At 46.5% G+C, this 23,455-nt stretch overlaps 1 protein-coding gene across 2 annotated transcripts in view; it reads right to left on the reverse strand.

Moving 5' to 3' along the window:
* Positions 1–23,455, reverse strand: part of LOC138487895 (NXPE family member 1-like) — an 852,485-nt gene that overhangs the window by 800,319 nt on the left and 28,711 nt on the right. Inside the window, exon 1 of one of the 2 annotated variants that reach the window (XM_069614519.1) lies at positions 16,425–16,534. The exons of the other annotated variant lie outside the window; for it this stretch is intronic. The gene's annotated coding sequence lies outside the window, so the exon portion shown is untranslated. Of the gene's footprint in view, positions 1–16,424; positions 16,535–23,455 lie in introns of those variants that run through there. 2 annotated transcript variants of the gene reach the window in all.

Consider the following 23,455-nt stretch of genomic DNA (forward strand, 5'->3'; position numbering starts at 1 on the left):
TTCTCTTGCTTCATACAATGTTGCTGCTTGCAACCTTGAGCATAACACAGTCCGATCTGCTATCAGTTTCTCAAACTCACCGGCTGTGCTGAACTCATTGGCGTTGTTTTGCTGTCAGGGTCAAGGACGGTACCACAGTGGCAATTGCTTCTCCCCGCCTTGGCTATCAGTGCACACGCTACACTGTTCATCAGCTGCAATTCCCGGTCTTATGTTTCTTTTCCTTGAGGCTTCTTGAAAGTCGTGGTTCTGGGTTGTAAAGGGCAAGGGTAATTCCCTCCTTGTCGTCCTCTCAGATCTCACCGCCTTTCTCCTCGTTTTTAACTGCTGTCTCACTATAGCTGCTTCCTTGTGCGTTTGGCCTTGCTCAGAGTGTGCTTTCGTGCTCCGCCTTGTATCCGTGTGGGTAAGTGTAATGTGAGCCAGGTGTGTGTAGTTATCAGTAATTGCCTGACTCTGCCTGAACCTTGTGTTGGGATATGTCAGGAATACGGCTCTGGTGTTGGTCTGTTGTCGCTCACGATGAACTGTCTGTGAGAAGGTGTTCGTGCGAAGGTGTTCGTGTCGGAAAAGGGGGTCGGGGTTGAGTTTCTAGATATCCTACCTGGTAGGATGGGGAAAAGGTGCCATAAGGAAGGGTATGCCACGTCTCACCCTTCGGTGTCCCACTTCCACTCCCTGGAGACCACCCATCCAGGTTTTCCTCCTGCACTGGTCCACCCCCAAGAACTGGATCCAATAGCAATGGCCATGTCCTGGCCACCTGGGTGACAGATCCCCGGGGACTAGCGGGTGAGACACCTTCAAGTTTCTCACAGCAAGGATCAAATTCAAGACGCTTAGCATCATCCACACGACCTTCTGGGGCCTGGGACCACACCATCTCCAACTCTCCCTCCCTAAATACTCTCCTTCTAGAGCACTATGCTCCTCTAACTCCAACTCTTTGACTGTCAAACGCTTCTGCAAGCAGAGAGTGGGGGGCAGGTCTCTGTCCTTGGCTGGCGCCTCCCTTTGGAACAGCCTCCATACCCCTCTCAGACATGAGCCAGAGCCTCCTTAAATTCTGGAAACTGCTAAAAACCCTGTTGTTCTTTACCTCTTTCTCTTCCCTGTTAATAACCCCACTGCCGCTGTGACTTGTGGCCTGATCCTCATGAATCTCACAGGATTCCAGGCCCTTCTTCCCGGTCGATGCCAGCCTCAGCCCCACCCCCCCCCCCACTGCAATGCCCTGCCCTTGCGGGCCCCTGCTTGGAGGCTCTGTATCCCACCCCTGAGAGTCGCCTGCACAAGCACTTAGCCTGAGGTTCTTATCCTTGGCTCCCCTTAGCACTTCCCTCCCGGACCCTTCACCAGCACATGTCGACTCCTCTGCCCCGCCCTCCTCCTCCTCCTCCTCCTCCCTCTGTATCTCTTGCACTTTTCCTCACTGCACTTTTTCACAGCCGAATGCCAAAAGGCCTAGTAGGACCCTTACTGTATTTTACTGTTTTGCCATTGTTATTACTTCCCCTGTTTAGCCTTGTGGCTTTGAAACACAATTCTGTTGCATAAGGCACCTAACAAATGCTCAATAAAATAAAACAATAACAAATCATGGAACTCTTTTAGAACAACAACTAAGGAAGTGATGTGTGTTTGTGTGTGTAAATGCCTTCACAAACCTTTCTTACACAATCAAAAAACCATAATAAATATTTGAAAAAGGTTTTGGATAAAAAAATAAAAGAACCAATGATTGCTTTAAAAAAATGTACACGCATGACAAATGTCACAATGAGGAATGATATAAAGTTATCCAATTCGAAACAGAGGACACTCACAGAACTGTAGGCGCTAACCCCATAGAAGGAAATTTCCTGTGTGGCAAATGCATAGTATGTAAAAACATGACCAAAACAAATGAAGTTGAGTTTGGACTCCAGAGGCCTTGGTAAATAATAAATGTTACAAACTTTAACAGAAAAAATGTGGTCGAGATGATATCATGCCCAAACCAACAAAAAATAGAACATAAAAGCTGCATCAAAAAACAAAAAGAGGCAACCCAATTAATGAAGCATTACCTAAGTGTCACACCTACCAGGAGTTTAAATGGGATATGCTTAAAAAATGGAAACGATCTGGTCAATAAATTATAAACAAGAAGCTATTACATTTGTAACAGAAATTAATTTTTTTAACCAAAGATAGATTTAAAAAAATGCATAATGAAAATGTGGAATGGCAATACCTAATGTAGGACTAGCATTTTCTATTTATTTGATTATCAAGGGAATTTAATATCAAAATCTCAAGTGTTCCAAACCTCCTCCTCTCGCCTTATTTATTGCACTGTAAAACAAGGAACTGGCTAAAATATAAACACTGAAGGATTATTCATGACTAAGGTATGTAATCAAAATAGTTTCAGAATCGTCAGTACGATTACACATAAAGATGACGCACAGAGTTCAGTTCAAAATACAAATTACTGATGTAAGGATGGTGATCACTTGCTACCCCTTAAAGGCACATAATCAAAACAGTTCTCATAATCAACATTGTGAATAAACACTAAAGTTTAGGCTACTAAAAAGATGGTGGCCATGAAAGTACTTGCGTGATGATATCATCAGGCCACTCTGTGCGCTGCGTTAAATAACGACCAATTTGTAAAGATTCTTGTAGCTGACATTTTCAACAAGAAGACATGCCTTAGCTAAAGCGCAGAGAGGAACACTTTCAGTCAACAACGGAGAAGGCTTTGAGCATTCCTAATGAAAGCAGTAAAAATGTGGCATTCTTAACAGGTTCCACGGGCCATACCAGGGATAACGGCCCGGCAGACCGACTTAACGGTACGAGTGCAGTGAGGGTGGTTAACAAGGGCCCCGGAAAGTTACCCCCAGTACGGCCCGTGGAACAGGTTAAGAACGCCACTAGCACACTGGGTTACCACTGCGGTAACCCGGGGTGCTAAAAAAAACCTTTTCATTAATTGAACTGGATGCTTCCCGCATCCCATTCAATGAATGAAAATGCTTTTTCAGGATGGCCACCATGGTATTAGAAGGCGGAGCTCCTTATGAAGCCCCTCTTCCATTACTATGGCGGCCTGAAGAGGCATGGGAGCTGCTGCGGTGGTGGAGGATGGCACCACCGCTGCCACAATCAGGTAAGTGGGGTTGGAGAAGGAGATTGGGAACATACATTTCTTTTCTTTTAAAAGGAATGGAGGGTGGGGGAGGGAAAGAAGGTGGGCTCAGGAGCTGGCCATCAGACGGTTTGGAACGTGGGCTAGATCGGGAGTATCAGCCCATGATTCCAGCCTCCGGACTGGCCGGCTGTCACCTGTTGGGTGCCTATTTAGAAACACACAGTTATAATTATTTGATTCGTAGCTATTGTGACCATCTAAATATATCTTAATTTTTATAGTTAAGAAGCTACCCCAGCCAACAACAAATCAGAGAAGCCCACAAGAGCACCAACACAACATTTCCAGCTACTTTTTATATAATGAATAAGAAGGTCTCCATATGAATACAATAAAGTAACTTTAATGAAAACAATGATTCTTCTAGTTGAACATCGAGCTGTTGATGGAGGTTTACGATAAATATCTTCCTTTTGTTTTTGCTTCACAGAAATAAGAAAAAGTTCTGTATGGAATCAATTACATTAATAGTGATGGGAAAAATATACTGAAAAAGGCACTTCAATTTTCTTTGTTCTACAGTGAGGAATAAAGAGAATAGGTTGACATAAGTCAGATTACTTGAAAAGATCAGCATGTTCACAGAGATATGTTTTTGTCTTACTTGTATGCAGCCAACAAGAGTGCATTAGACGACAATGAAATAAAATGAATAATCATCCAAGAACCTAAGAGATTTTGCAAGAAAACTCAATAGAAGAGATAAGTGATAAGTTGGAGAATGTTCAATGACTATTTCAGTAGAGACAAAACAATTTGAGACAACTGAAATTTATATCTGTAAACACCCCTGAAGAATGTCCAGCAACTAAGCGACTAGGGACAGAAACATGTACTTGTAGGGTCAGCAGTAAAATACATGAGTATATTGCAGTGTATCTATCAAAACTAGATCTTTACAAATGTGTCAAGGTCTTTAATTGACTCCATATGATTCCAATTGAGCGTCTTAGGATTCTTTTTTGTGTAATCTTTCTTGGATGATGCCTCTTCAGGTTTCTCCACTTCTATTACTACCTCTCTTGACAATCTATATACTCTCTCTATATGTCTTCCTTCTCATAAACCTTCTCAGCCTTGGCATACTCCTTATCTTCGCTCTATGCGAAGGGCTCTTCGTCACTGGTTGCTGGTATAGATCTCGATCTATGTCTGATGGCGAGTCCTCTTACACTTTATATGATGGTGCACTTCTTTCTTCTAAATGTCTCTATTATTCGGATGTCTTTCACTCCCAATCATCTCACCCCCGCTGTCTTTTGAAATCTCTTTTTCTATTGGCTCCCCCTCTGCCTGATCATTCCCTTCTCTCCACACTTACTGCATCTGACTTTGCCCATTTATTCACTTGAATTCTCTTAATTCTGCAATTTCTTTTACTTCTCAGCCTTCTTCCAGCCCTGTTTTCTCTGCGGTTCTTTCTTCCTTTTCACCTATCTCTAATTTTGATACCTCTTTATGTATCTCCCACGCTCATCCTACTGCTTCTCCTAAAGAACCTGTTCCTCTACTTAATTCTAAAATCTATCCCTCTCTCAATTCATATATGACCAGTCTTCTTAATAACTCTCTTATCACTTCTACTTTCCCTCTTCTATTTAAACATGCCATCATTCTTCCTGTCTTGAAAAACACCTCCATTGATCCTGCTATTCCTTCTAATTTTTGTCCTATTTCTCTCCTTCCTTAACTTTCTAAACTGTTGGGAGGGTCGCATTTACTCCCAGGTTTCTTCTTTTGTCACTCTTCACTCTATTTTACTTCATTTCCAGTCAGCTTTTCGACCCCTTCACTCCACGTAAACTACTCTTCTCTGTCTGTGACATGATATGTTAAACACTCTTCTATCCTTATACTCTTGGACTTATCCGTTGCTTTTGATACAGTGGATCACACACTTAAGCAATAGGCCCCGAGCAGGATGGAGGCCTTACCTGAAGTGGTAATGCCCCCCCCTGCTCTGAGCCTATTGCTATTAGTACCCCGGCCCGCAAGACCGGGGTACTAAGAGCATTTTATTTCTGTTCCGAAACACTGGAGCATTGCAGAACAGAAAAATAAAATGTCAAAAAAATGGCCGTTGGGGAAGGGAAAATGAAGTCTGTTTCCCTTTTCCACGGCAGCCATTGAAAATCAATGGAAAAAGTAAACAAACAAAAAGGCCACCATGGAAAGGGAGAAGGACTACAAGTAGGCCCTTCTTCCTTTCCATGACGGCCTGTCGCGGATCGGGAGCGGACATGTAGGGGACAGAAGTATTCCCAGCGTGTCCACTCCCGAAATGGACAAAAAAGAAGGTAGGTGAGGTTGGGAGGTGATTCTTAGGATTGTGGGGTGGGGGGAGGGAACAAGACTTACCTCGATCCCCGGCAGGGGAAGATGGCAGCCTCAAGTGGTGTGGTGGCTCAGAGTAGGGATTACCCCGTTCCAAGCCTCCTTATCGGCTGAGTGGCTGCCACACCCCCCCACCGGGGACAAGGAAGGAACGTTATGGCGAGAGAGATTCCCGGTCGGGTAACGCCCCATCGAGGGCCAATGAGACTGCATGTTACAATCTCATTGTCCCTTGTCAGGTACAAATACTTCTTCAATTCCTTCCATCTTTTGGGTGTTCTGGTACTGTAATCACATGGTTTCAATCTTGTCTATCTAACTGCACTTACTCAGTATCTTGGGTCGGTGTTTGCTCTGATCCCCTTCCTCTTTCCCAAAGTGTTCCACAAGGGTCTGTTCTTGGCCCATTTCTCTTCTCTCTTTATTCCTCTCCCTTGGCTAATATCTCTTCTTTGGGTTATCTCATCATTTGTATGCTGATGACACGCAACTATTTGTATCTTTTTCATCTTTTACACCTACTATACACATGAATCTCTTTGCATGTCTCTCTGCTAACAAAATCTGGATGTCAGCCCACTTTCTTGTACTCAATCCTTCTATGACTGAAGCCCTCTTTCTTCCTGCAAATAATATTCCTCTGCCCGTTTCTCCTCCCTTTGTCTTATTTTCCCCTTCTCATCTGCCTTTTTCCCTTACTGCCCACAATCTTGGCCTCCATCTCAACACTAATCTCTTTCGTTCATCACATCTCGATTATATCTGTTATACAGAATTGCATGCAGTACCCTCTGGGACCACCACATACAATTAGGACTACAGGTGTATGCCAAACCAACCTTTGGTATAAGTCTGTACCACACAGTTTTTGGTAGCAAGCTGAGCAGCCAGACTTATCTCAAGAGTGAATTTGAGCAGTACAAGAGGATACACAGAGGTCTTTCAATCACAGTGCTTCAAGTAGACACTTATACTCAAAGTGTGCTGGTAGAACACTTATTAATTTATTACACAATCATTTAGAAAACATTCACTAGAAGGAGGCAACTTAAAAGTATACACAAACACACTTCAGTACTGAACCAATAAGTTTCTGAACAAGTTAGGCTCCCCTGAAGTGGAAGCAACATGACACTTCAGTTACTTTCAATGATAGTAAAAGGCACAAGTTAAGTAGAATAGATAATACATACTTTCTTAGGCAGTGCAAATAGTTTCAGTTCACAAGAGGACTCAGTTCAGTTCAATAGGCATAGGCCAACGTCAATGGACTAGTGTCTTGGATAGGAAAGATCAGTTCTTGTAGTAAATGGTAAAGTCTTTGCAAAAGTTCTCAGAAGTAGTTTAGACGAAAAAGAATCATATGTTGGGTCACAAGCTGATTAGGCCTGCAAGTTGGGAAAGTTACACAAACTTTCACCGCGAGAGTGGCGTTCTCTCAATCGGGTTGGCACAGTACCTTAATATGAAGAACAAAATGCAGCTGAAGACGTTGGTTCATGGCAGGTCCTGCAGATCTCACTGTTCCTGAGCCTCAGTCGTGGGGACAAGAGGGAGGACATGAGGGGACGCCTGCACTGCACGGGATCATCTGAAAACACTGACAAGATGGAGTCACTTCAGTTCCAGTAGCTGTAATTCAAGCACACAAGCTGGTGTCCCTCTCCCTGGTTAATCCTAACCAGCCTTGAGAATGGTGTCCAGGTGGCTTACGAGTTGATTGGTCCCACCAACTCAAAAGAAGAAGTCGTCCTTGAAGGGGCTTCTCTGTCGAGATGAACTTGGCAATTAGGACATGCAGCAGGGCTTCACCGGGCAAACCAACGGTCCAGAAGTTGCAGCAGCTGTACTCTTCCAGTTCTTTCGTTCCAATGGTGGACTCTGCTTTGCAGTTCAAGAGACTCGCCTTTTAAACAGTTTTCTCCCTTTCATTCCAGACTATCTGTCACTCACCCAGCAGGGTGGCTGTCCTTGCCGCACAGTCAGCCAGCCAATCACGCCAGAGTGCATGTGGGTCTCCTAGGAGACTAAGCACAGGGAGTTTCGGGCACCTCTCTCACTTCCTGCCCACCACAGACACTCAGACGCCAGAGACAGTCTTCTGTCCTGAAGCCCGACAAAGGCACACGAACAAAGGGACCAAACCTGGTTTGGTGTGCAGAGACAAACCATAGAAGGGCCTTTCCAAAAGGAAACGGGGAAAAAAGAAGACCGGGGCCTGTTTAAACAAAGGGGTTTAAGGCGCCATCTTGAAAAAGATGGCTCCCGTGATTTTTAGCTACCGGTGTTCGCGGTCGGGAAAAATCATGGTAGTTTGTTGTAAAACCACTGCCATCAGCCTTTTCAATAGGAAAGGGTAGCATTTGACTGCTACATGAGTATTTAGACACAGGGGATACTATGCAACCCCTCCAGCACTCCATTGTAAAATGGTGTGTGCTGGGTCTAGAAATTTGGAAAGACTAGTAAAGTCAATTTCACTTTACATTCCATGGGAAACAGTAGTTCATCTCAGAGAAGGTTTTTAAACCTTTGGGAACTCTAAAAGACATCCCAGTGTCACTGCACTGAAGGTGCTGTGTGACACATATAAAAAGATGATGCCTATGGAGTTATCTAAAACTCCATAATCAAAGAACACAAGTGTAAAACACACATCAAAATACATGAAAGAGTGGGAAAAAAGGCTCACACTCTTTCCAGGTAAATAAATCAAGTCCTCAAAATCCAGCAAAGTTGCTGGGGGTCTCTAAGGTGAAGGGAATTAGCACATTTAGGAGAATTCTCCCTAACAATATCCCGTTCCTGTCTTTTTCATTTTTTCAATATTTCGGAATGTTAGACCTTTTCTAACCTTCAGTGGCACTAAGCTTCTAATCTCTTACTTACTTTAATCTTTTCTTGACTATTCTATTGCTCTGTACTCCTCTTTGGTCACCCTCTCTCTTGTCTAGCTCCTCATAAGTCTATTTTTAATTCCTCTATTCCTTTTCGGTATTCTTTATCTTTTCGTGACTCCATCTCAGCCTCTTTGGCCTCTCCTCGATGGCTACCCTTCCACTCTCAACTTAACTTTCTCTGTATAGTATTCAATCCCTCTCTGGACTTGCTCCCATTTATCTCCCCTCCCTTGTTTCCTTTTATGTTCCTTCTCGTACACTTCGCTCTCAACCCCACTTTTCGTTTAACTATGCCTTGTCCTCCATGTACTTCTCGCTTTCGTTCTTTTTCTTTGCCGGCTCCTCTATACTAGAATGCTCTCCCTCTCTCTCTGCAGTCTATTCACTCCTTTCCTACCTTCTGTGCTGCTTTGAAAACTTTCTTCAATCTTATTTGTATTTGTGTCTCATTGTAAGCTATATTTTGTATTGTATTATCCTTTTCATTGTAACTCTACTGTAAATTGGTTTTGTACAGTGCCTTGGCGTAAGGCACTCAAATACGAAATACAAAGTCATTAAAAAAAATCTTATTTATGTGTTGCATGTGTAATACTAATGGAATGTATTTTGTGATTTTATAACTCTAATGAATGCAGTATTATTCTAAGGTATGAATTTAATGTTTGATCGAAATTGTATTTTGCACATTAATCATCACATATAAGAAATTTAAATTATGCATGGAATATATTCATTATGATACGAGATTCAATGATTGTATGGAATAAATATGTAAGCATAATTTACGCTTTGAGCATACAGAAGCACACATATTCTATCTATGTATCTATCTATTTAATTTTTATATAGCGCACACTCGCCCAAAGGCCTCAGGCGCTCATATTGTGAACATAACATTGAGGTCTCTACTTTGTCTTATAATACTGATTCAGGATAAGATCCATCGTTGTGCAACAAGGATTAGCGGCGTCCATTAGGCAAGTGAAGACAATAGCCAGAGTCATGAGCAACAGGAAGAAGTGGAGTCTGTTGGGGGAGGCCAGGACAAGAGTCATAGCGTGTGCAACAGGAACCACTGGTGTCCATTAGCTAAGGGCAGAACAAAGCTATGTGCAACAGGAAGCAGTGGAGTTCATTAGTGGAGGTCAGGGTAACAGCCACAGATGGTTGCAACAGGGTTCAGTGAACCCCATTACGTGAGTCCAAGAAAGATGCCAAGTCTGTGTGCAAAAGCGAGCATTAGAGTTCATCAGGAATTATAAAATAAGAGCCACAGTTGGGTGCAACAGGGAGCAGTGGATTATATTAGGCGTGGTAAGAACAAGATCAACAGCCATATACAAGACGCAGCAGGGGTGTCCATTCAATTAGGTCAGAACTAGTGGCACAGCCCTGTCAAACAAAGAACAATTGAGCCCGATAGGGGAGGCCAGTACAAGAGCCGTAACTATTTTGCAACAGGGAGTGTGGAGGCAATTGGAGAGGTCGGGGCAAGAGCTATACGTGTGTGCAATAAAAGCAATGGAGTCCAGTAAGGGAGGTCAGGAAAAGAGCCAAAGCTGTGTGCAACAAGAAGCAGTGGATTCAATAAAGGGAGGTCAGGACAAGTGCTAAGACTTTTTGCAAAAGTGAGCAGTGGGGCCCATTAGGAGTGATCAGAACAAGAGCCGCAGTCCTCTGAAAGAGGGAGCTAGGGGTGCCCATTAAATGAGGTTAGAAAAGTGCCACATATTTGTGAAACAGAACAATGGAGACTATATGGGGAGGTCAGAACAAGATAGAAAACTATTTGTAACGGAGCTGTGGAGTCCATTTCGGAGGTCAAGACAAGAGATATAACTGTGTACAATAGAGAGCAGTGTTGTCTGTTAGGGGAGGTCGGGAAGTGGAGTCTATTAGGGGAGGTGAAGGCAAGAGCTGTAACCTTGTGCAACAGGGAGCAGTGGCGCCCATAAACAGAAGTGCCGACAACAGCCATAGCCGTGTGCTAAACAGAGTGGTGGAGTTGGTGAAGTGCATTAGGTGAGGTAAGGGAATGAGGGAATGAGCTAAAGAACACGCAACAGTAAACAGAAGAGTCAATGTGGGAAGTTAATCGAAACATGGTGATGGGAGATGGGAGATGGGGAACAATGGCAGGACCTCACAGGTTAATAAATAAAATTAGCATTGCCCCTGAGCCCTGCCTGGGCACTCAATACTCGACGACTGGCAGAGCAGGAACACACTGGTATAGATATGCGAGGAATGGACTGGTACTGCCCAAACAGTGCATGATGTAACCAATGAAAATGGAAAACGCCTTTTGTGCCAGGGAGATACTACTGCAACCCACACCAATCCCAAAAGATCTTCATTGTTATACCCTCCTAAGTGCATACAGGGTTTTCTAATGCCCCTTCAGTGACTTAGATTGGAAATCCCTATCAGCTCGAGATAGTGTGCTCTCAAAAGAGCCAACATATGAGTGTCTGACAAAGAAAAAACATTTGTTATAGTAACTAATATAATTTTCTTCACGTGAAATAATTAACAATTTAAGGAAGATCTGATAGGATTTGTGTCTCGAAGGCTGCCGTAGACTAAACAAGTATTAATGGTGATGGATTTTAGCATATGGGCTGTGACAAACACCTATCCTAGCCATATAGCCCACTAATCTAAAAAGCAGTTGATAATTCCATACACTTAAGTTCCAACTCATGAGGCAGAACAAAATAGATTAGTCAAAATATATTTAAAAGGTTATTCCACTTCTGGATTTCTTTATGACAAACACTCTTTTTTGTAATTGCAGTGGCCATTACATGGTAATAGGTACGATTTACGTGACTGCATCTGTATAGCTGCGCCCCTCAGGTGTGATGTTAGTAAAAGGACTTCATCCATTGATCACTCAATAACATTCAAATTCTCCAGTGACCAATGACAAGTGTGCAATGTATCTGCAAGTGCACTGCAATCTAGTGTGGTCAATGGGTTTCTAGAGGCTGGAAGAATGTTCAAGTTGTTTTCTGACAAACCTGTGGTAGCCAGAGAGGCTGTGCTACAGAAGACTATGGTCTTCATTCCAGATTCTTATGAAACATGAGGGTGTTAAAGCAATAACCAACAATCGTGCTTGCCCTGGATTTCTGTATGACTGTTAGTGGGATAGGGCAAAGGAAACACATAAACATAGTACTTTGTAGGTTTATGTGTTTCCTTTTCCCCATCCCGCTAACAGATTCTAGGAAAGGTAGACTCTGAGGGACCACCCCATCTACCATCTCTAGGTTGTGCATTTTACAACTATGAGAAGTGGAGCTTTTCCTGCCGTCACCCGCCCCTGCCTGTCTGAATCCTCACCAGTGATCCTAAATAGTGTGTCATAGTCATACAAGCTGGAACTATGGAAAAGTGTTATACTAATCTGATAAACATTGCATTATCAAAACAATGGATTCATAAATCTGAACATGCTGAAAATAGAGCTTGAAGAGTGAACCTCACCCGATATGGGTTTTTTCTGGGGGCAGGAGGTGGGGGCGGTTATAACCTTTAAGAGAAAGTGTTGAATCTTGCAGGACCTCATAGACCAGTCACAGTTGTTGGGTTGCAGATTTCTCCAGATCTGATATTAACCAGGTTACTCATAGTAGTGACCACCTTACTCCTAGTGCATAGTCCCCTTTCCTCCATACTTATGGGACATCTCTCCGTCCTGTGGGACGGGACCGGAGCACTTTGTAAAAAGCATCCAAAAAGTGTTTTCAAAAATGTGTCCTTCCTCTCTTTCTTGCGCAGGGCCCGGCATGCGGCCGTAACCCCGCCCACCTTGGCTCCGCCCCACGCATCGCCAATCAGTCCTTTTCTATCGCCAGGTCAGAGACCTGTTAGCAATAACAGAGGAACCTTACTAGAGGGGATGGCGGGCGGGCGTATGGAGGAAAGGGGATTATGGAATAGGAGTAAGGTGGTCACTACGCTGAGTAACCTGTTATACTCCTACGTCCCGTCCCCTTTCCTCCATATTTATGGGAGATTCCGGAGCACTCCTAACAGGAACTACGGGTGGATGGAAATACCCCTTACTGAAAAAGGTTCTTCAGCACAGCCTGACCAAACTCAGCATCAGCTCTTGAGCTCATGTCAAGACAATACTGCTTACAAAAAGCAAATGGGGAGGCCGAAGTAGCTGCCCTAGCAATGGACTCCCAGGGGACATATTTCTGAAAAGCAACCGCGGCTGCCTTGCCCCGCACCGGGTGTGCATAAATAACCTTAGGAGGTTTCAGCCCCTGGACGGTGAAAGACTCCGTAATGCAGGCAGCAATCCACCGAGAAATAGTCACCTTAGACGCCTGCTTACCCTGAGGGTTACCAAAAGTCACAAACAGTTGCGAAGAACTCCTAAGCTTGGAAGTTCTGTCCAGATAGAACTTAAGAGCCCTTCTGATATTGAGACAATGCAGAACCCTTTCTGCCTCTGAGGTAGAGTTCGGAAAAAAGACCGGCAGGGAGATCGACTGATTCAGATGGAATTCAGTTACCACCTTCGGCAGGAAAGCAGGATTCATCCGTAGGACTACCTTATCCTTGTGAAAGATCAAAAAGGGATGCTCCACTGACAAGGCCTGGAGCTCACTCACCCGCCTGGCTGACGTAACGGCGACCAAAAGGACACTTTCCAGGATAGGTACTTGAGGTCCACCGTGGCCATTGGTTCAAAAGGCTTATGGCACAACGCCGCCAGGACTACATTTAGATCCTAGGAAGGAAGATCGCCAGAAGCTCTAAATGATTTATGTGGAGGAGCTTGTCCTGAGGCAACCAGAGATCCGAGACCTAAAGAGAATCTAACGTTGCACCCCACCCCAGGAGGGAGGAGTCCATCGTTATCGTCACCGTAGGGGCTGGGTCCTGAAACCCTGCACCCGCCGACAGGTTGCTGAGAGATGACCACCATTCCAGGTCCACTCTCATGGAAGCCGGAATCATTATCAGCTTGGAATCCGGGTCCACAGCCTGACGCCAAGAACTCAGAAGAGTCATCTGGGTCCGCCTCATCTTGAGACGAGCAAGAGGAAGAGCCAACACGCACGAGGCCATGAGGCCCAGAAGCCTCTGGAACCACCAGGCCGACATGCACTCCGACTGCACAAACATCTGACACGTGGCTAACAGATCCGCCATCCTGTCCCCGGTCAGGTACACTCTGCAGTCGATCGTGTTCCAGCGAAAACCCAGGAAAATCAAGTCCTGCAAAACCGTCATGGAAGATTTCCGCCAGTTCACCGACAGCCAAGATAGAACAGGAGCTGGAGGAGAGACTGAAAATTGCAGGCGGCTTTCCCGGGCAAGGGCTGAGTAACAGCCAATCGTCCAAATACGGATACACATGGATACCCTGCAGACGAAGATAAGCTGCAATCACTGACATCTTCGTAAAGACACGTGGTGCCGAGCTGAGGCCAAAAGGAAGCACTCAGAACTGGAAATGCTCCTCTCCCACAGAGAAACGCAGGTATCTCTGGTGTGGATTCCAGAGCAGAATATGCATATATGCATCCTGAATGTCCACCAAGCTGAGCCAATCACCCTTCTGTAAAGAGGACTTTATCTGACCAGGCGTGATCATCTTGAATTTCTCTTGGGGTAGGAAAAGATTGAATTGGGAAAGGTCTAGAATGGTGCGCAGGCCAGCCTGGTTGGATTTGAGCACCGTAAACAGTTGGGAGTAGAAGCCCTCCCCTCGTTCCCCTAGGGGGAACGGATTCCACTGCCCGGAGATCCAGTAACTTCTGAATCTCGGCCCTGAGGGAGGGCGACCCCGACTACTAGAAAGGAGGATTGATGGGTGGGGTAGGGAGAAGGGGGATGCGGAAGCATGCCCGAGCGGCTGACAAGACCCACCGGTCCTCAGTGATAGTCTGCCATGCCACGCCTCCCAATGAGACACAATGCGTCCTCCCACTGGGATCTCGTGCGAGCGCAGTGAACCCTCATTTAGCTGGTTTTTCGGTGGCGGAACCACCTGAACCTGAGGAGGAGGCTGAGGAGCGAGAGAAAAACCGACTCCGTTGTTGCCTCCGGCGGGAAGTTCCTGAAGGGGTATCGACTCTGCAGGATTTTTGATCTAGAAAACCCCTAAAACCAGAGGGGGGCCGGGGCTGTGACAACATTCTCTGTGCCCTAAATTTTTAATTTTTAAATTTCTTTATTGGCATTTGCGATAAATACAACAGCAGTGGGTGCCCACTGCAACCAAGAGGGAAAATTGTGTAAGTGAGCCAAAAAGGTTATAAACAACAAACAAATACAACTGAAAACAATAACATAGGTGTCTCCACGTAATTAGTATGTAGTCGTTCCTCAAGGGTTATTAGGGGGGGGTAAGGGAAGGAGCCCGAACAGGTGGGCAGGCATAGAATCAACTGAGAAAAAAAATCGGTTTGTGTAGGGGTAGTTCATTCAGGGGGGTTTGTCGTCATTGGAGGGATGAAGCAAAGCCCATGTGAGGGACTTCCAAGCATCTAGTGTCTGACTTGCCTCATCGGGGGACCTGGCAATGCTGTCTTCCCAAGCCAAAGTTTCTGCGCCTACCCAGCGTTCAAGTTTGTTGCGCCATGCTTGGGTTCGTGGGCCGCCAGGTCGCTTCCACGCCATGGCGATGGTCCTCTTGGCTAGGATGCACGATAGATCCATGAGCTTCACAGTATGCTTGATTTTGGCAAGTCTGGGGTAGGTCCCAAAGAGGCACTCACTGGGAGACCATTCATACCTGGTCATGCCAGCCTTCCTACAGGTTTGTTCCGCTGCAGCCCAGAGTTGGCGAGTTTTGGTGCATTCCCAGAACATGTGCATTAAGTCTGCTTTGTCGCCGTTGCACCATGGGCAGTTGTGTTGGGGTAGATCATAAATCTTTGCTATTCTATGAGGTGTTAGGTACGAGCAATATAGAATATTAAGTTGAATCATTCTGAATCTGGAGTTTCGGGAGACCTCTTTGGGGAACGCCAATGCTCTCCCCCATTCTCCTTCGGTCATCTCGCACCCCAGGTCCCTGTCCCATTTGAGTTTCAGATCTTGGCTGGGGGGGTTGAGCCTGTCTGCCGAGTGTTTGTATATTTGGGACACTGGTCTCCATCCTTCCCCCAACCCGTAAAGGAGTGTTAAAAAGGGGCTAGATTCGGGCTCCTCAGCAGGGACGTCATTTGGAGGTCGCCAGAGGTCGCAAGAGCGACCGCTGCCGATTGGCCAGCGACCTCTGTCAATCTCTTGCGACCTCTGGCATCGTCCAATCAGAGGAGGGGGCGTGGCCACAGCTATCTTCATGCCATGCTCTTGGTGGTCCTCCATTTTGCACGTGGTTTCTCTCTTACAAGAGAAGACATTTGCGCTGCTCCTGTTTCCAAGCAAGGCCAACTTCACCGTGAGTAGACAGTCTGGGACTGGTGGCAGAGCTGTGTGAGTGTGACTGAGGTCGGGGGCCGGTGTGTGTATGCGGGGGTTGCTGTAGCGTGTGTGTGGTCAGTGGTGCCCAGCCCTCGCCTGTGGTGCCACCACCAGCGCATGTTGAGGTCGTGCGTGGGTCGGGTGTGTGTGCTTCGCCAGCCGTCAGGCACACTAACAATTTGGAATTCGCCTGCGGTGGCCGCGGTGCTGCCGCAGGCCCTGAGCCACTGGAAGACGGCATGGCCAGGCAGCAACCAGTTACGTTTTTCAATAATTTCTGAAATGCTGTTGAGAAATGGCCGTATGATTTAAACAGCATTTGTGAACTAGTTATTGATGTCGAATGGTGTTGCAGTTTTTTTTTATTTGACCAATAGATTTCCCTTTGTTTTTGGAACTAAATGGTCCATTATCTAAAAATATATGAGCTAGTACCTGGATGCAGCAGAATGGGTTCCCATACAACGACAACTGTATGCACCCAGCCCAAGAGTTTAAACACTCCCATTAGCATCTTCCTTCAAAGGCAAAAAGGTGACAGGCCGCACCTGGATTCCTTTTAGGACCTATCTCACAGGGCAACTTTCAGCTCTAAGCACCTGCGCGTCGCCGCCTTTCATTCTCAGATTACATTTTCCATGGCACGGCACCTCCACGGTAGTTTCCCATGTGACGCAGCGGTGGGTGGATTTCATACCTGCACAAGAAAAAACGGACGAAGCGGTTCAGATAATTTCCCACAGTGTTTGTCACGCGTTGAAAAAGAAATGGGACAGACGGGTGTTGCTGCCATACATTAAGTGCAAAAACATGGTTAAATCTAGAGAATGAGTCTGGTGCAAAAACAACCATCTGCTTAGTGCTTCTACCCATTGAAATGTGGAATTAAGTCATTGTAACTAATATATTTCTAAGTGATGTGTGCTAGTACCTCAACACTGTCACTCCGAAAAAAAAAAATATTAGTACCTCAACACTGTCCTTCCGAAAAAAAAAATAGATTTGCTTTCTCCAGGTTCCTTAAACATCGATCCAATGAACTCATGCTTCTTACGAACATTTGAGGAAGTGCACACACTGCAGGTACCACGAGCCCTTCTGTGGGTTTCATTGTTTATTACACATGTCCGGAAGGTAACCATCAGCTACTCTTGCTATAGTTTAGCCAGAAGTGCTATGCATTCTGGGAATTGTATGTCCATAACCCTATTAGAAATGTAGAATTGCAAAGCCAACAGTTTTGGTTTTTTGTTTAGGCATTGCCATAATGGCCATAAAATGGCAAAAGCTGGCAAATGGCGTTAGTGTCTCGTCAAATGACAGCAATGTTTGACAAATGCCTATACAATAGCCACACCGTTTGGCGTTTCCAATGCTGTCTCACCAGGAATTGAGTTCAAGGAACACCAGCAAGGATACAGATATTGCATAAGAAGTCAAGTGGTGAATGGCACACGTGGTTGAGTCTTTATTATTGGACCAGCAGCTGGTTTGCAGGTGCAATTAACCCATTACTTTTCAGAAGACTGTTAGACCCAACATTGCAATTCTCTTTAAAGTACCGATTCAGGTCAGAGGGATTACAGGAGAGGTGTGCTTTGGGTAGGGAGTGGTGGTAGTTTGTAGGGATTGTCATATGGCGGAATGATGTAGGATAGTTCATCATTTGTGAAATATTTTGAATTGGGAGCACTTGGAGCATACATCTCCCCCGGCTCTGAAAGGACGTACAACACGTGCAGAGGAAGCATACTCACACTGCTCTCTCCAGTGTGCCACATGTCTGCCCTGGAGCTAGGGGTACCAGATTGCTCCATGTAACTGGGACACACCTTTTACCATTTAAGGTATTTCATTTTACAAGCCACGGGTCTGCTCAATTGAAATTAATCAAGACTACAAATCCCAGAATACATTTTCTTTTCTCAATTAAAGCATAGAATTCGAATAGTGGTGTTCTGGTGTGACTCACGGCACCTTCAAAGACGAGATGGAGCACCCTTGCAGGGAGCATTTGTTCACTCCACCTGGGGACACAGACTGAGTTTATACCATTGCGCTTGGCTCAGTCTGGGCCTCTGCAGTGTACCAACTGCCACAAGGGTGCTGCAAGTCAACGACAGACATTGTGTGTGTTTTCTTTTGGTGAGGTGGCACCAAATTATACTTGTTTTGAAAGTGATGGTAATAATGTATAGAAACAAGAACTTGAAACGTTTTTTCCTCTTGATTTATGCACGTACTTTGAAGAGATACAGGAAGATGATCAGGTAGCAGTATTTGCCAATGCACTTATAAAACCCATTTTAAACTTAGCTCTAGGTTCTGAAGGAGATGAAAATCAGAGACGTCTGGCTGTTTGGTGCTGGAGTAATGAAGTCCATGAAACAACAGCAAACAGTACAGCACAACGCTGAAGGCTTGTTGAATCAGAAGAAAATGGGGTTAAGTGCCAAAATCATTAAAGACTGTATGCCATCGACTGGTGAAATATTCTGCCTCTCCCCTTTTACCCTGGCTTTCCACTATCCCCATACCCGCCTATCCACCCCTGTGCCCCCAGAATGTGATTTTGCTCTGTAGTCCTGTTGAAATAACAGGGCGGATCCACATAAAGAGGGGATTTAGGTTCATACAATTCCAGTGGCAACATGGACCTGGACACTGCTACATATGATGATCCATTCTTGTATGAGATGTCACAATACACTGATATTGTAACCATATTTTTCTTAGTGTACTGAGGGATAATGCTTTATGAAGCCACGTCCTGTGATGTCACGCGGGGGTGTGGTCAAATGACATCACTTCCTTTGATGTCACGTGGGGGGGTGGTCAAATGGCATAACTTCCTGTGATGTCACTCTTGGAGGTGTGGCATTGTGATGTCACTACCGCTACCCCTGGCATTTTGGTGAAATGACGTCCCTGCTCCTCAGGCCAGGAGTCCCATTTAGCGGATGCAAGTTTACGGATTCTGAGATACCACAAGAACTGACCACTGGGGACGCCATCTGTGGATTGTGAGGAGGAGAAGTCTCAAAAGGAACCCTCGTGGTATAGATCCTCCCATGTGTACACTCCCAGCCTTTCCCAATATCTGGTGGTTGCTAGATCAGCATTGTTCTGGCATAGGTCGGCTAGGAGTGGAATGTCCGGTGCATATGCATGCTTCAGGTGGAGGAGCAATATTGTTCTGCGCCATATTTGTTTGCCAAGGGCTACTAGGTGGGGTGTCCCACCTGTGAGTTGCTGGGGAGCCCAGATGAGCTCATTTAGGCGGATGGGAGCTATCGAGCAGTGGAACGGTGCAGTTTCTGGAGTGACATCGTCCATCAACCATTTGGTAACGGGGCTGAGCTGGGCTGATAAGTAATACTTCTCCAGATCAGGGAGCTGGATGCCGCCCTGTCCATATGGAAGGGTCAGTGTGGATAAAGCAAATCTGTGCCTGCCTTTGCCCCACAAAAAATCACTAAGTATTGTTCCCATCAGCCGAAAGAAGGGGCCTTGATATAGCAGAACACATTTTGGAATCCATAGAGAAACCTGGGGAGAACTATCATTTTAACAATGGAAGCCCTTCCCAACATGGACAGGGGGAGCTTAGACCAGAATCTGATCGACCTACGCAGGGAGGGAAGTGCTGCCAATGTATTGTTTTCGTGCATAAGCTCAGGTGTGTGATATACGTTGATTCCCAGGTACCTGAAAGTGGTTGGTTGCCAGGCCACCCCTAGTGAGGGCAGATCCTCAGGGTGCATATTTCTGAGGGTCCCCAATGGAAAGAGACAAGACTTATTTCTGCTAAAGTGTATGCCAGATACCTTAGCACAGTTGTTGAGGACTTCTAGCATGGTCGGGACGTTCAGATGCGGATCTTTAATGTAAAGGAGGACGTCATCTGCATATAGGGATATTATGTGATCCGTCCCATCTAGTTGAATTCCGGCATCAAAAAATTGTTTTAGAAAATAAATGGCAATGGGTTCCAGTCCCAGGATGTATAGCATAGGGGAAAGTGGGCATCCCTGCCTGGGGCCCCTCTGAATGTCCCATGCCGTAGAGATAAGCCGACCGGACTTCACTCGTGCCTTAGGTTTAGTGTAGAGGACCGTGACCCACCTGATAAAACTCTCTCCAAAGCCGAATTCTTGAAGCACCGCCAGCAGCCACTCCCAAAAGATAGAGTCAAACGCCTTTATGACGTCCAAGGAGAGCAGTGCGTAAGGTCCCTCATCCAGACTGACCTGTGACAAGACATGCTGAAGTCTGCGAAGATTGGCGGTGGTATTACGGCCCGGTACAAAGCCGTTTTGTTCAGGATGCACCACTTCTCCTATTACCCTGGAGAGACGTTTGGCTAAGATCGTTGTCAGGATCTTGACGTCGTAGTTGAGCATTGCGAGCGGGCGAAAAGAATTGCATTCTTCAGCGGGTTTATTGGGCTTAAGCATAGGAATCAATAATGTTTCGCGCATGCTCTCAGGTAGCATTCACAACTCATAGGGCTCTAGGAAGACCTCATGTAGCAGTGGGGTTAACTCAGGTTTGTAGGTCTTGTAAAATTCAGAGGGCAGCCTGTCAGTGCAAGGGGCCTTGCAGGTCGCCAAGGACCTGATCGCTTCTGCTATTTCGTCCGTGGTGATATCTGCGTCCAGGGCTTCTCTGTGTGCAGACGAGAGCGTCGGCAATCCTATCTCTTCTAGGGTGTCTGAGATCTCATCCAAAGGCACCTGGAAAGGATGGGAGTAAAGCTGAGCGTAGAATTGTTTAAATGCGTCGTTGATGCTTTGTTAGGTTTGATGTAGTGTGCCCTCTGCGTCCCTCAGAGCCACGGTCGGGTGCCTCGGATGTTCTTTTCTGTGTGCCCTGTTGGTCTTGGCGATGTAGTCAAACTTGGCCAATCTGTCCCAGGCCTTCTTGCATTCGGTCCTAATTTGGGTGAGTTTCTCTTCTTGCTGGGATCCCCGGATATCCAGTTCCAGCTGTTCTATTTCAGCCTCCCATTGCTCAAGTTCGGACCTCAGGTGTCTGCTGATTCTGCCAGCCTTTGCGATGATTTCCCCTCGTATGACCACTTTGAGGGCATCCCAAAGCGTGCTTAGGTGCGCAACGCTATTTGTGTTTTCTTCTATGTAATGCACCAGAGACTCCCCAAGATCTTCTCTGAACGATGGGTCTTTCAGAGCTTCGGTGGGCATCTTCCATGTGGGTATCGGGGACCGGGGCCAGCAGTGCTCCATTCGATCAACAAGGGGGAGTGATCTGAGATGGTCCGGCCCAGGTATCTTGCTGCGTCAATTTGGGGGAGGCACTCCCTGCCTGAGAATATGTAGTCGATCCTAGTGTGAGGATTATGCGGGGATGAGTAAAAGCAATAGCCCTGGTCAGTTGGATGGAGCTCCCGCCAGATGTCCACTAGATTAAGGCAGTGCAGGATAGCATTCAGTGCTGTCGTCGATGCCGACGGGCTTCCCGATAGTGGGATGGACCGGTCAGTGGTCGGGTTGCTGACACAATTGAAGTCACCACCCCAGATAAAGAATCTGTCTCTGAGGTGCGTGATCTTAGTATACATCAGTTCCAGGTGCGCTGGTATGTTGCTGTTGGTGAGGTATGAGTTGACAATGCACACTTCTGTCCGCTCGATGTTGCCCTGTACTATCACATATCTCCCTTCTGAATCTGATTCGGAGCTGATGTGTCGGAAAGGAATTTGGGGGCTAATCCATGTGAAGACCCCCCTGACATATCCGGAGTAAGTGGCTCCGTACCCTTGTCCTCCCCAGTGTGTTTGAAGAGTGGCGATGGACTCCTTTGTAAGATGAGTTTCCTGAAGGAGGACCATCCCTATCTTCTTCCTCTGCAAAAACGATTTAATTCTATTGCGGCGAAGGTAGGTGCCCAGTCCTCTCACATTCCAGGTCACAGCCTTAATGCGTGCGGCCATATTATCGGGAAATGGAGTCTACGAGCATGCCTCGTGCTGGCCTTCAGTGCCCACAAGGCCTGCCCGTGCCTTAGGCACCCGCAGTCAGGATCAAACAGTATGGGTGCATATTTCATACCCCCCCGGATCCTCGGTAGAGGAGCTGCATTGTAAATTGGAGACTTATAAACCCTTTTAACTCCCACACGAACAGGTGGGTCGGTAACATAAAGCAACTGTGAACTGCCCCCAGCAGTTGCTCCGGGGAAGCAACTCTCAGGGGCACCCGATTCCCGCCGGCCTATCCAGGACATGGGGCAATGGTTATAAAGGGGTGGGTCGTGGTAGCTGTCCTACGTAGCGCTCTGAGCTCCCGTCTATGGGTGCATAATCAGTCTTTTCTAGTGAAGGACCACGTCTTAGGCGCTGAGTTTTGGTGTCTCCACTCGGCGAATTTCATGCATTGGGTTCGTAATTTCTGCCCGGTTTCCCGACCTCCTTGTTGCTCTCATCGTCATCCGCCAAGTTGTTATGTTGAAGCACATAGTGGCTGCAGCTGGGGTTTCTAAGACGATGGCTTTTCCTTTATAGAGTATCTTGAGACGTGAGGGGTATAGGAGCATGTATTTAAGATTGAGCTTGCGCAGCCTTGCCTTAATGGGGATGAAGGAGTTCCTGGCACATTGCACGGCAGGAGTATAGTCTGGGTACATGACGATCTCGGAAATTTAGAATCTTAGCAATCATAGGGCGTGGATACGACCCTGGCGGGGGTCTTTTCTGAAGAGATCTGTGAGCTCTCTCGACTGAGAATCCCTGGGTGAGGTTACCGGGGCCGACCTCTTGGAGTATCATGGACTCTACATACTCAGTTGGGTTAGCTCCCTCCGTGTCCTCCGGGATCCCGAGGATTCGAATGTTGTTACGGCGGGCCCTCCCCTCCGCCTCCTCCAATCTAGCCTCTAGTCGTTCGACCTGCCTTTCCAGTGCAGTCACCTTGGTTCTCAGATCTGTGGTGGTATCTGTGGTGTCTCGCAAGTTCGCCTCCACTTTGGTCACCCTTTCAGTTACGTTTCGGGCGTCCTGACGTATAAGCTGCATGTCCACCTTGAGTTTGTCTATTTTGGTCTCCATGAATGACTGAAGCGCTGTGATGGCCTGCAGCAGCTGGGCGTTTGAAGGGTCTCCCTCGGGCAGTGGTGGCTCCGTTTGTGTGGTGATTTCATGCTCGGGCTGTTGCTTGGGCCTTGCCCCAGAAAAGGAGTCCATGATCGTCACCCCCTTGTTTTTCTGACGTGATGTAGACATATTGCGTTGTTAGATGCGGGTGAGTACAGCAGGGGTTAGCCAGATACCCTGCACTGGAAGCGGCCCTTGACGAATAGTAGTAAAGAACTGGAGTTCTAATGTCCTGTGGCGGGGCTTGTATGAAGTGCGCGCTAGTTCTCCAGAGCACACAATGTCAGATGGGTCAGGCGAGGATGTTGGGGCCTTTGCAACTCGATGAATGAGACCCGTAGAGGGGGGAATCCCCACCAGGGGCACAAGTTATGCTGCTGGACGAGTTGTCACTGGTGTGGCAATGGTCGTGTGCTGGCTTCACACAGGGAAAGGTTCAGGGCCCTAGTACCTGCGCACAGCCTCACA

This window comes from Ambystoma mexicanum, chromosome 9 (genome assembly GCF_040938575.1).
Source record: "Ambystoma mexicanum isolate Mex_15411 chromosome 9, UKY_AmexF1_1, whole genome shotgun sequence".
Classification (NCBI taxonomy): domain Eukaryota; kingdom Metazoa; phylum Chordata; class Amphibia; order Caudata; family Ambystomatidae; genus Ambystoma; species Ambystoma mexicanum.